Here is a 12,863-nt window from a genome sequence, read left to right as displayed (position 1 = left end):
TCAAAGGTACCTTGTGCCCACCGGGGCCCAGAGTCCCCACAGAGACTGAGACAGTGAAGAAGGAATTCATAGGGCTTGGACTCCCATCTCAAATCATGCCAGGCCGCCTCTCCAATGGACTCTGAACGCTGTGCTTAGCGCCTGTGGGAATGACAATGGAAGGATAAGATCCCCTCTGGGCATGGGAATCTTGAAGATCACATCCAGGTTACTCATTGCCTAAGAGAAAACAGACACTAATCATCCCTGCCTCTGGACAGTATCTATCGGAATGTAGCCACAGGCTTATTGATTATTAACTGTTTGAACACAAAACACGTGAATGATGAGGTTATTGTGATTGTATTTACCCTTCCTTTGTAAGCCTCAAGGGATTTGGGCTGGCGGGTTTGGACAGGTACACATGGGGTATAAAAGATTTTCACAAATACTGGTCGGGGCCCTTGGCTAAGAGGAGACTCTGCCTTGGGCCCACCAGTGTAATAAACTGCACTCCACTATCTGCATTGTCCTTCTGAGTGAGTTTGTTTCCCAGAAAGCATGGCTATAACATTTGGTGCGTTGACCGGGAAACTCCTCACTTTGAGGAGACAGGTCTCATTTGAGGCCACCCTGAGGCTTTGTTGCTTGAATCTCCTAGAGAGGGGAAGGCGCCTCGCCCCTCTGGAAGGATTCTGCTTTTCATTGCTTGGACCTTTCACGTCAACAGGTAGTGGACGGCAGCAGGGGAACTGAGTGCTCAGGTGAGGAGGAACCCACCTGGCAGGGTGGAAGAGGTCCCTGATCACTCCACTGGGAGGGATTAGAAGGAGTGGGGACCCACAGGAGCCTGGAATAGGCAGGCAGCGATTGCTTGGTACACAGGTTGACGAGTGTGCTAGGGTTTAAGAAGGAAATTTGTGAAGGTCATTTAGGAGGTATGTCCACGCCGTCTCAGGGAAAATTATTGCCAAGCAATCACCAGGGGATTTTTAGGATAGGAAACTGGTCCTTGTATGTGTAAGAACGAGAGCGCTGGAGTATCAAGAGGCTTTATTGGGCAATCGCTCCCGGGCAGAGCTCCCAGGCATGAGCAGGGGGAAAGCGGGAGTCTGCAACCTGCGGAAAGGGGGCGACACCTATATACCCTGGCGGATGCAGAAGTGGTGGGACCTTTCCATATATGGTTAGAATTGGGCTCTAGGGTGCTGAGTGGACTTTTTGGTCTCATGTCAGTTTTTGATTGGCCGGAGTCTTGGCGCCTTCACGTCCATCAGTCTGCCTGGCTGTTGATTGGTGGATGTCTGTTCCTGGGACTTATCTGGGACTTTCTGGCAGGGGCTTCTCTGTCAGCATTTTCTGGCTGGCGCTTTCCCGCCTGCGGTCAGCGTGACCTTTCATCCTGGCCTTTTTGGTGTAGGACAAGGGGCGACATGTGTCTTCTGGCTACTTCCTGCTGAACGGGGGCAACGTGGGGGTCAGGGCCGGTCGGGACTAAAGGTCAGCTTATGCAGGATTGTGAGGTGGGTCTATGTCTTCTTGATTGAGTTGAGTGTAAGCTGTTAGTATCATGGCCTGTCCGGTCGCGGCCTGCACTATTTCTTGGACCCTGCGAAAAACAAGTTGGAGGATGCAGGGGCCTATGGTGAGGCTCATAACCAGCAGGAGTATAGGGCCTAGAAAGGGCAAGAGGTATGGGAGTAAACCATTCAGTCCGGTCCAGAGGGGGCTTTCCTGGAGCTGTCTGCGACTTTGTTCCAGGTCGTCCTGTATTTCTTTAATCTTAGTCCAAACTATTTGGGAGCAGTTGGCATAGAAACAGCATTTTTCCTGTAAGAAAAGGCATATGCTGCCCTCTCCGGCGGTGAGGAGGTCTAGCCCACATCTATTTTGGAGGACAACTTCTGCTAGAGAATCTATTTGCTCCTGAAGTTCTAACATGGTGTCAGCCACATGTTGGATGTCTGATATGATCTGTTGGGAGAGCTTGGCGTAGGTGTGCTGTGAGAGGCTGATCTCTGCTGCCCCTGCCGCTAAGTTGGTGGATAAACCCAGTCGCACCAGCAGGGGTACCATTTGGATAGCTCGTTTTTTTCTCCTGGCCACATGGTCTAGAGTGGGTATGGGGACTGATTCTTTTCCTGATATCAGGTCAATGTCCAGGAGCAGGACTGTGAGTACACAGGTTCCAGTCCAGTTTGTAGGGAGGAAAGTATAGGCCAGGTTTCCTCCACAGACAAAGACCAGGGGATGAGGGGCGCATATTGAGGTGGTGATGTTCTGTATTGTGGTGCAGCTGGCAAAGTCTCCCACCCCCACGTCTAGAGCTGTCTCATTGTCTGTTATTTGGCCTCTTAGGCAGTATCCTATTGAGGCTTCTATCGGTTATACCCGCAAGAGTGGTGTCACTTTACATGCTGCTGGGTCTACAGAGGTGTTGACCAGTTGGGAGAGGTTGGCCAGCACGGCTAGCAGGCGAGGGGTTCCTGTGGCTAGGCATATCCAGCAATCTTGGGCCCACTTGGGGCTGGACTAATTTAGGGTGTTCCATGTTAGCTGTATTAAGTTTGTAGTTGCTGGGTCTCGTTGTAGAGGGCCCTGCCGATCAGGCAGGACCAGGGGATGGTAATGGACTTTTGGAAAGTAATGGTCCATTACTTCTTGGAGTCTTTGTTGGGCTTGTTCCCTTCGTGCCATATCCTGGACCCCTCCTCCATCTGAGACGTGTATGGGTGCCTTTAGGTTCCAGCAGATCTCTTTACCTGCCTTATTTGGGAATGCAGGTGAGGAAGGGCCTGGGCCCGATGTACCCGGGAAGTGTCCTGTTTGTGTTACAGTCCAATAAGTCTTATTTTTTGGGCCCCTGCATTGGCGTGCCTGTTCTTTAAGGTAGCATATAGAGTGGAGAGTTTCCTGGTATTTTAAGCAAGAGCAGTTCTTGAGCTGACCTGGGGGCAGGGATTCTGGGGTCTGGATGACATTAACGCATTGCCATGAATTGGCTTTTCCAGTGTGTGAGTATCCATTTGAGGAAGACTCGTATCCCGACCCTATAAAGTTGTAAGCCATTTTGTCCCCGCAGATGACTGATTGGACTTGCCTGACGCTTCCCTTGGGATATTGGGAGACAGTCCCCCCGGCGCAGTCGCAAGGCTTTCCCATTTGCCTGGCCAGGATTTGCCTCGCCTTAGCCAGGTCATCAAATCCCCTGTAGGTCTGACCAAGGAGAACAAGCAATAGGAGGGTGCCTGTCATTCTCTGGCCACTGGTGGAAAGGGGGTCCGGGAGATTTTTAGTTTTGCGGGACCCGTTAGAGAGGACTAGTATGTGTGTCCTGGTGAAGTCTTTGGACCCGAGTCTAAGCCTGGATCTCTTTCTGGAAGGCCGGGGGGGGGGGGCGGGGGGGGGGCTCGTTTGAGCCTGGTCACGTGGTACCAGGGTTCGAGGCCTGAGAGCTTGGCTGCAGTGGGGGTGGTCAGGACTCCTGTGTAAGGACCCGTCCAACGAGGTTGGAGGGGCCTGGGAGACAGGGTCCTGAGTAGCACCTGGTCCCCGGGCGACAGCGGTCTGATGGAGCCGTCACCTTCTCCAGGTTGTGGCAGGACCCGATCTGCGTGTTCCCTGAGTAAGGCACGCAGGCGGGTGAAGAGGGGCAGATAATTGGCCAGGGGAGGTGGTTTTTCTGGGGGCAGATGGGTCAGCAGGTAGGGCCTGCCGTACAGCAGTTTGAAGGGGGTCAAACCTGTCTTTGAGTGCGGTGTTATGCGGAGGCGGGTGAGAGCCAAGGGGAGGAAGTCGACCCAGGAGAGCTGCACTTCTGAGGCGAGCTTGGCGAGGTGGGCTTTGAGGACCCCGTTGGCCCGTTCTACCTTACCCGATGACTGGGGTCGGTACGGGATGTGAAGATGCAAGGTGATGTTGAGGGCTGCAGCTACCTGCTGGGTTATCTGCGAAACAAAAGCAGGTCCGTTACCGGATTGGAGGGAGCTAGGGAGTCCGAACTGGGGGATAATGTGTTTGACCAGCGCTTCGGATACTATTGCGGCCGTTTAGCAGGAAGTGGGGAAGGCCTCGACCCATCCTGAGAATGTGTCCACGAGCACCAGCAGATAACGATAAGCCTGGTATCTGGGCATGTGAGTGAAGTCCACCTGCCAATCTTGACCAGGCAGATGTCCTCTCAGCTGGTGGGTTTCCTGGGGGGGCCGGAGCCCTCCTTGAGGAGAGATTGTTGCGCAGGTCAGACAGGAGCGATGTACGGTCTGGAGTCACTGAGGTCAGAGAGGAATCTGGAAGCCAAGAGGTCACTGAGGCGGTGAGGGGAGAAAATGGTTAGAGGTTGATTTTGAAGTAACTTTTTTGCGTCCGTGTAAACCGCTGCTGCCGCTGCCAGTGCCCGTAGGCAGGGGAACCATCCCCTGGCAGTGGGGTCTAGTTGTTTGGAGAGGAAGGCGACAGGCAGCAACTCAGAGCCCACAGGCTGTACCAGGGCCTCAAAGGCTATTCCCCCCTTTCCATCAGTGTAGAGATGATATAGGTAGTTTGGATTAGGCACGGAGAGGGGAGCGGCGGACGTCAGGGCAGACTGTGACGTGAGGAAGGCTCAGGTGACCTCGTTCTGTGAGGAGAGCGGCCCCTCTGGGGTTTCCTTCGCTGCTGTATGGAGGGGTCTCACCAGTGTTTGGATCAGGCAGGGAGAGGGGAGCGGCAGACGTCAGGGCAGACTGTGACATGAGGAAGGCTCGGGTGACCTCGTTCTATGAGGAGAGTGGCCCCTCTGGGGTTTCCCTCGCTGCTGTATGGAGGGGTCTCACCAGTGTTTGGATCAGGCAGGGAGAGGGGAGCGGCAGACGTCAGGGCAGACTGTGACGTGAGGAAGGCTCGGGTGACCTCGTTCTATGAGGAGAGTGGCCCCTCTGGGGTTTTCTTTGCCTTTGTATGGAGGGGTCTCGCCAGTGTTTGGATCAGGCAGGGAGAGGGGAGCGGCAGACGTCAGAGCAGACTGTGACGTGAGGAAGGCTCGGGTGACCTCGTTCTGTGAGGAGAGTGGCCCCTCTGGGGTTTCCTTCACTGCTGTATAGAGGGGTCTTGCCAGCGAGTCATAGTTGGGAACCCAATGGCGGGAGAATCCCGCCAGGCCCAGGAAAGACAGGATTTGGGCAGGGAAAAGGGAGCGGCCGATGTCAGAGCAGACTGTGACGTGAGGAAGGCTCGGGTGACCTCGTTCTGTGAGGAGAGCGGCCCCTCTGGGGTTTCCTTCGCTGCTGTATGCAGGGGTCTCGCCAGTGTTTGGATCAGGCAGGGAGAGGGGAGCGGCAGACGTCAGGGCAGACTGTGACGTGAGGAAGGCTCGGGTGACCTCGTTCTGTGAGGAGAGTGGCCCCTCTGGGGTTTCCTTCACTGCTGTATAGAGGGGTCTTGCCAGCGAGTCATAGTTGGGAACCCAGTGGCGGGAGAATCCCGCCAGGCCCAGGAAAGACAGGATTTGTCTCTGTTAGTTGGAGGCTGGATAGACCAGAGTAGTTGGCAACGGTCAGTTGTGAAGGCCTTGGTGGTGGGGGTAATTTGTAATCTCAGGTAAGTAACAGAGGACTGGGTGAGTTGGGCCTTTGCCTGTGAGGCCCGGTATCCTTTGGAGGCCAGGAAGTTAAGGAGAGCTGTGGTGTGTTGTTTTGAGAGATGTTCGGAAGGGCTACATAGTAAGAGGTCATCTACATACTGGAGCAGGGTGCCAGGGCTAAGAGGGCAGAGGGCCAGGTCCCGGGCCAGGGCCTGGCTGAAGTAATGAGGGCTATCTTGAAACCCCTGAGGCAGGACCGTCCACGTGAGTTGAGTGGCCTGTCTGGTGTCAGGATCAGTCCAGGTGAAGGCGAACAGAAATTGACAGTCCAGGTGGATTGGGATGGAAAAGAATGTGTCTTTGAGATGGATTACCATGAAGTGGGTGGTGCCCGTGGGTATTTGGGACAATAAAGTATAGGGGTTGGGGACCAGCGGGTGTGCAGGGACAACGGCCTTGTTGATAAGCTGGAGGTCTTGGACTAGTCGGTAGGCTCCTGAGGACTTACGGACCGGAATGATGGGGGTATTACATGGGGACGAGGTGGGGACCAGTAGGCCCTGTCCCAGGAGGCGGTCAATGATTGGCTTAAGCCCTCGAAGGTTGGGCTGGGACAGGGTCAACTGGGCCTGAGCCAGAAAACAGGTGGGGTCTTTTAGGTGGATGAGGACTGGGGGTTGGTGTTGGGCAATTGTTGGGATCTTGGTGTCCCAAACCTGGGGATCTATTTGGTAGCTAGAGGACCCGGTGAGTAGCAGTAGGAATCTGCCTGTGGAAGGGAAAGGCCCTGGGGCTAGGTGAAGTGTGACCTTGAGTTTTGTTAGAATATTTCTCCCTAGTAGAGGGGTCGGACAGGAGGGAATAACTAGAAAGGAGTGGGTGAATAGGCAATTGTCTAAATGGCAGTTTAAGGGCTTGGTCTCTAAAGGCTGTGACGGCTGGCCATCAATTCCCATTACCGAGACCCAGGAAGGACGCGAGGTGCCTCCGAAAGAGGGAAGGACCGAATAGGTAGCCCCCGTGTCAACCAAGAAGTTGATTGACTTACCCGTTACCTGGAGCATTACCCTGGGCTCGGCTTGGGTTATCGGGGTTCCTGAGTCGGGGCGGCTTCAGTCTTCATCGAAGGTCAGCAGTTGTAGGGTGGGGTCTGGGCTCGGAGTCATCCTGGGTCACTCTGATCCCTTACCCCCTGGGGTCAGGGCCCGAGAGGCCAAGGGACAGTCACTTGCCCAGTGTCCGCATTACCTGCACTTTGCGCAGGGTCTTGTGGGCAGTCTTGGGTTAGGACACATTTTGGCCCCGTGTCCCTCTTTGCCGCATTTGAAACAGGCCCCCGGTGGGGGTTTTTGTGGGCCCGAGCCCGTTGCCAGCCGCAGGGCTGCTACCAGAGCCTGGGTTTGTTGGTTGAGGAGGCTGGCCTGGAGTTCGGCCTTTTGTCTCAACCTGGCTTTACGACTAGCCTCTGCAGTCTCTTCCTGGGCATTGTAAACTTTAAAGGCTATTTTTACCAGGTCTCGTAAATGTAAGAACGCCGCGGCAAGACAAAGAGAGCGCCGGAGTATCAAGAGGCTTTATTGGGCAATCGCTCCCGGGCAGAGCTCCCAGGCGTGAGCAGGGGAAAAACGGGAGCCTGCAACCTGTGGGAAGGGGGCAACACCTATATACCCTGGCGGATGCGGAAGTGGTGGGACCTTTCCATATATGGTTAGAATTGGGCTCTAGGGTGCTGATTGGACTTTGCGTCTCGTGTCACTTTTTGATTGGCGGGAGTTTTGGCGCCTTCACGTCCATCAGTCTGCCTGGCAACGGGCTGTTGATTGGTGGATGTCTGTTCCTGGGACTTATCTGGGACTTTCCGGCAGGGGCTTCTCTGTCAGCATTTTCCAGCTGGCGCTTTTCCGCCTGCGATCAGCGTGACCTTTCAGTATGCTTGTATTCTGCCCTCCCCCAGGAGGTGTCCTGTCTGCTGTGAAATTCTTGACCCCCTCGGAATTGTTAGGCTAGAAGGAGGGGGATACAGAAGTGAGTATGAATTGGCTTTTCCGGAGATGGCCTGGGACATGGGAGATTTAACCCATCTGTTTTCATCCGCACCTGATCAAGCCCACCAAGACAGAATGGACTTTAAGGGAGAAACAGTCTTGGACCATGTGATGTTCTGGTTCAGCTGTACTGACCGGCAGGTGAAGACACGCCGATCCCCCTTCTCCCTCTGGGGTCTGGCAGGTAAGGCTCTTCTCACCCCAATTAGGAAGGAGACAGAATGGCAATTTAAGTGTCACTGAGTGGAAATATCAGAAGTACATAGAGTACTGAGAACTTCGTAGACAGAACAAAAAGGAAAAGTAGAAGAAGGTCTGAGAAGGTAAGCAAGATGGGAGAAAGTGAATCTAAGGCAACTGTATTGGAGTGAAAAATTCAAAGAAGGGATTAGGAGGAGACTATGGGGTGAAGATGAAGCCTAACTGCCTTCACATACTCTGTGAGGTTGAATGGACCCCAATGGGAGCAGGATGGCCACCAAAGAACACCGTGAACTTAAAAATAGTGGAAGCAGTCTATACAGTAGTCACAGGCGAGCCAGGACACCTAGATCAATACCCATCTATTGACTCACGGCTAGGGTTAGCTTGAGACCCTCCTACTTGGACAAGGTTCTGTATCCAGAGGGAAAGGGGAAAATATTAATGGCACAAAAATTGACTGATGATAAAAAAGGAAATTCTACAGGATTTGGACGGGGATGAGCTGACCCCTCCCCCATGCTTGATAATGACACGCCTGCCTCCCAGTGCTTCACCAGGACCGGAGGTCGCCTTAATGCCCAATCCAGGTCCAGATGAAGTTTCTGCAACAGCCGCTGCTCCTCCGCCAACTTTCCCGGAGTTCGTAGAGCCGCCGTTTGGGGAGGCTCCAATCCTGGTAACAGAAGCCTCTTGCCAACACTTCCAGGATCCAGCTCCAACTGAACCGCGCAAGCTATACCCGCCTCTCTCGGTGAGTACTGACAAGAAGGAGAGGGAGACGTTGGAATTAAGCAGAGACTGCGCTCTGCCAGAGAGCTGAAGGGAACGAAAGAGAACAGACAAGAGACTGACAGTGCAAGCTGCTGCTCTGGGAAAGTCTATCTCGGGTCCTCTGGAAAACCTCATCTGCCCCAGGGACAGGACAGTCTTTCAACCGGTCCCAAGGGAGGCCCTCGGCCCATTACAGCCAAACCAGTGTGCCCAGTGCCGAGGTTTGGGCCACTGGAAGAATGAATGCCCTAAGGCAAGGAAGAAAGAGGAAGCTCCTGCAGTTGTGGGGCTTGCTGACTTGGAAATTAACTAGGGCTGCCAGGGCTCAGAGATATCAGGTCCCTGAGAGCCCATGGTAACCATAGGAGTTGGGGAACAAAACATTGACTTCATGGTGGATACAGGAGCAGAACTGTCGGTAGTAACAAAACCTGTGGCACCACTGTCCAAAGAGACTACCGCTGTAACTGGGGTATCGGGAGAAGAGATGATTAAATCGTTTTGCCAGCCCGGAACATATCAGATTGGGGGGGCGGGGGGGCCACCAAGTGATTCATGAATTTCTCTGCATTCCTGAGTGCCCAGTACCATGGTTGGGAAGAGACTTGCTCTCCAAACTAGGAGCACAAGTGACTTTCTCCCCTGAGGAGAGGCCCGCCTTCTGGACGGACTCTATGACTTATTTGCCCTCTCTCTCAATTCCACCCCAAGATGAGTGGAGGTTGCATGAGCCCCTGAAGTTAGAATCGGGTGGGCCAGGAGAGCATGAGGGAGCTAACTCAATTATTCCCTGAGGTCTGGGTGGAAGACAACCCCCCCTCCCCTCAGGCTGGCTAAACATCACGCCCCAGTGATAATAGAACTCAAACCAGGCACCATCCCGGTTAGAAAGCGCCAACACCCACTATGGATAGAGGCCTGAGTTGGCATACTGCCCCACATCAATAGATTGAAACAAGCAGGCATTCTAGTAGAGTGCCAGTCGGCTAGGAATACGCCAGTCCTGCCAGTTAAAAGGGAAGGAGGACAGGACTATAGGCCTGTACAAGATCCCAGGCTAGTCAACCAGGCTACTGTGACTTTACATCCTACTGTTCCAAACCCCTATACCTTGCTTAGCCTTCTCCCACCGAGGACTAAAGTTTACACTTGCCTAGATCTCAAGGATGCCTTCTTCTGCATACACCTCGCCCAACGTTACAGCCCATCATTGCCTTTGATTGGGAAGATCCAGTTGGGAGCACCAGATAACAAATGCTAACTCCACAGCCATCTTTGGGAAGCCTTGGTTTCTGATCTGGACACATTCCATCCGGAAGAGTACGGATGTCAGCTCCTACAATACGGGGATAACCTGCTTCTGGTTGCCTGAGACCAAGGAGGAATGCTGGAAAGGGACAAATGCACTGCTCCAGCTGTTGATGGAAGCAGGTTACCAGGTGTTGAAGAAGAAGGCACAGATCTACAAAGAGGAGTAACGTATCTGGGGTTTGCTTTAAAGAAGGGCTCAAGGTTTCAGACCCTAATTGGGTCCCATATACTGATGGCACTAGCTTGATAAAACAAGGACACCAACTCTTGGATTTCCAAAGTGGAAGGGGCCATCAAGACTGAAAAGAGAGGGTGGGAATTGCCAAGTGGCAAATTATTGGTACCGGAGGAGCTGGCACACACTCTGGTAAGCCAAACACACCAAGCGACCCACCTAGGCCATGCTGCCTGCTCACAGGTTAATGCTGCCTCTCTGGTATTCAGACAAAATCCTCCGGGTATTCAGCTGAAAGGCACACTGCCCCTTGAACACCTGGGAGTGGACTTCACTGAAATGAAACCTCACCGACACTACCGTTACCTGCTGGTCATGGTATGTGCGTTCTTGAAATGGGTAAAAGCTTTTCCTACCTGGACTGAAAGAGCATCAGAAGTAGCCCGGCGCCTGCTTAGGGAAATGGTTCCCAGATTTGGATTTCCTACCAGCATTGGATCAGGCAATGGCCCGGCTTTTGTAGCTGATTTAGTACAACAAGTAAGCAAAACTTTAAACTGCACACTGCACATAGGCCCAGAGTTCTGAGATGGTGGAATGAACCAACCGGACACTTAAAGAGACTCTCCAAGTGGATCTGACTGCTCCAGGAGACTGACTGCTCCTGAGTGGACTTACTTCTAATGGCTCTGCTCAGACTCAGGATGATCCCACAGGCCCAAGGCTATTCTCCATACGAAATTATGTATGGGAGGCCTCCTCCCATAATAAAACAGGTGTCAACAAATTTGCCTCAGGTAAGGGGGGATAGGATTTCACAGCAGATGGAAGTGGGTAAGGTAATAAATTTGGTAACTAAGTTTGTACAAGAAAGGGTGCCATTCCCCGTTGGGGAACAGATTCATGAGTTTACACTTGGTGACCAAGTATGGGTCAAAGATTGGAAACATGATTTGCTAGCCCTTTGGTGAAAGGGCCCTTATGTTATTCTAACTACCCCTACTGCAGTTAAAGTTGCAAGTATTGTCCCTTGATCCATCACACCAGAGCAAAGAAGTCATACCACGCTGACCCGGAGGACACCAAGTGGACCACCCAGAAGGACCCCACCGACCCACGGGAAATCAAGATCATTCTGAGGAAGAAGAAGAAAATGAGGTCCTGGACGAGCCCTCTACAGGATGGAGCTGGGTAAACGACTCCTGCTGCTTGGCCTCACCAATGCAATTCTGAACTTGGGTATGTGGGGCTATACCCCTGTCAGTAATGGACAGACTTCCCTGGTGGGTATCGCCACTCCATTATGGGAGCTTTAACAACAGAAAGGAACTTTCCTCTCTCTCACCAACCATAACCTTTCTTTGCTCTCCTGGTGTCAGAAGAAGCCATCAATGGGTCAGGGACATAGGGTTACATTTAACATGAACGCCAGCCTTACGGAGATAACAAAGGCTTATAGCTATATGAAACTTAAAGAGGAAAAGTGCTCCCTTACAAAAGGGGACAGGCCTCCCAGTACCTTGAGCAATACTACCAGGTCTGGGATGAATATTTCTGGATGACTCCTGAGAAAGGACAGGATTGCCCCTGCTACTATTTGCTGGGAACAAAAAGAACAGAAAGTTGGATTTGGAGACCGTCCCCTAGACCCAAAAGAATTGTTACCTGTGCCCTGAACAATATAAACAAATCTCGGAAGTTACCTATCACCCCAATCAGTCTGCTCAGTGGCCCGGTTCCGACTGGCCTGGAATCTGCTGGCTAGCCCCCAATGGGACCCAGTGGCTCTGTGGGTTTAACTTATGGCCATGGTTACCAGTCAGCTGGGTGGGGTGTTGCACATTAGGATTTGCTTTCGCCCCTGGCAGAATTAAGCCTAGCCTACACCAGCCTCCAGTAAACCTGACTTATCTGCATGCAAGATGGACACAATCCATGTTCCAATGGTATGACTATCTTGCTGCCTTGTTTGTACCCTCTGTAGGGACAACAGATATCATGGTTAAGGTAGAGACCTTAACTAATTTCACTAAACAGGCCCTCTTAGACAGTAGTAAGGCCATTCAAGCTTTGAATGAAGAACAGATTCAGATGAGGAAGGCAGTAATTCAAAATAGGATGGCATTAGACATACTCACAGTAGCCCAAGGGGGGACTTGCACGAATGTTGTGTGTACATCCCTGACCTGTCTGAAAATGTATCTACTGCCTTGGAGGATATGCAAAATCAAGTGAAAGTCATGTCTAATGAACTGTTGTTATAGTACTCTTGATCATACTGCTTTGTGGGCCCTGCTTCCTACAATGCCTTGTGAATTTTGTAACCCAGAAGTTGATAGCATTCTCTCATGTGGGTGGCAGGAAGGCTAAGGTACAATATATCTCAATAAATGATGCTCGTTATAGAAACTAAGAGCATCAAGAGGGGGGAATGAAGAAGGAATTCATAGGGCCTGGACTCCATCTCAGGTCTGTCCGTGCTGATCGTGCTAGGCTGCCTCTCCAATGGACTCTGAACTCTGTGCTTAGCGCCTGTGGGAATGACAACGGAAGGATAAGATCCCCTCTGGGCAGGGGAATCTTGAAGATCACATCCAGGTTACTCATTGCCTAAGAAAAAACAGACACTAATCACCTCTGCCTCCGGACAGTAGGAATGTAACCACAGGCTTATTGATTTTTAACTGTTTGAACACAGAACATGTGAATGATGGGGTTATTGTGATTGTATTTACCCTTCCTTTGTAAGCCTCAAGGGATTTGGGCTGGTGGGTTTGGACACGCACGTACACATGGGGTATAAAAGATTTTCACAAAT

At 52.2% G+C, this 12,863-nt stretch overlaps 1 pseudogene; it reads left to right on the top strand.

The window, feature by feature from the left end:
• Positions 1-11,226: 11,226 nt before the first annotated feature.
• Positions 11,227-12,458, top strand: LOC136175084 (endogenous retrovirus group PABLB member 1 Env polyprotein-like; annotated as a pseudogene).
• The last annotated feature ends 405 nt before the right edge of the window (positions 12,459-12,863 follow it).

The sequence above is a fragment of the Muntiacus reevesi genome, chromosome 9 (genome assembly GCF_963930625.1).
Source record: "Muntiacus reevesi chromosome 9, mMunRee1.1, whole genome shotgun sequence".
Taxonomy (NCBI): Eukaryota; Metazoa; Chordata; class Mammalia; order Artiodactyla; family Cervidae; genus Muntiacus; species Muntiacus reevesi.
The sequence above is the reverse complement of the archived record's forward strand: the minus strand, read 5'-3'. Positions and strand labels throughout refer to the sequence as shown.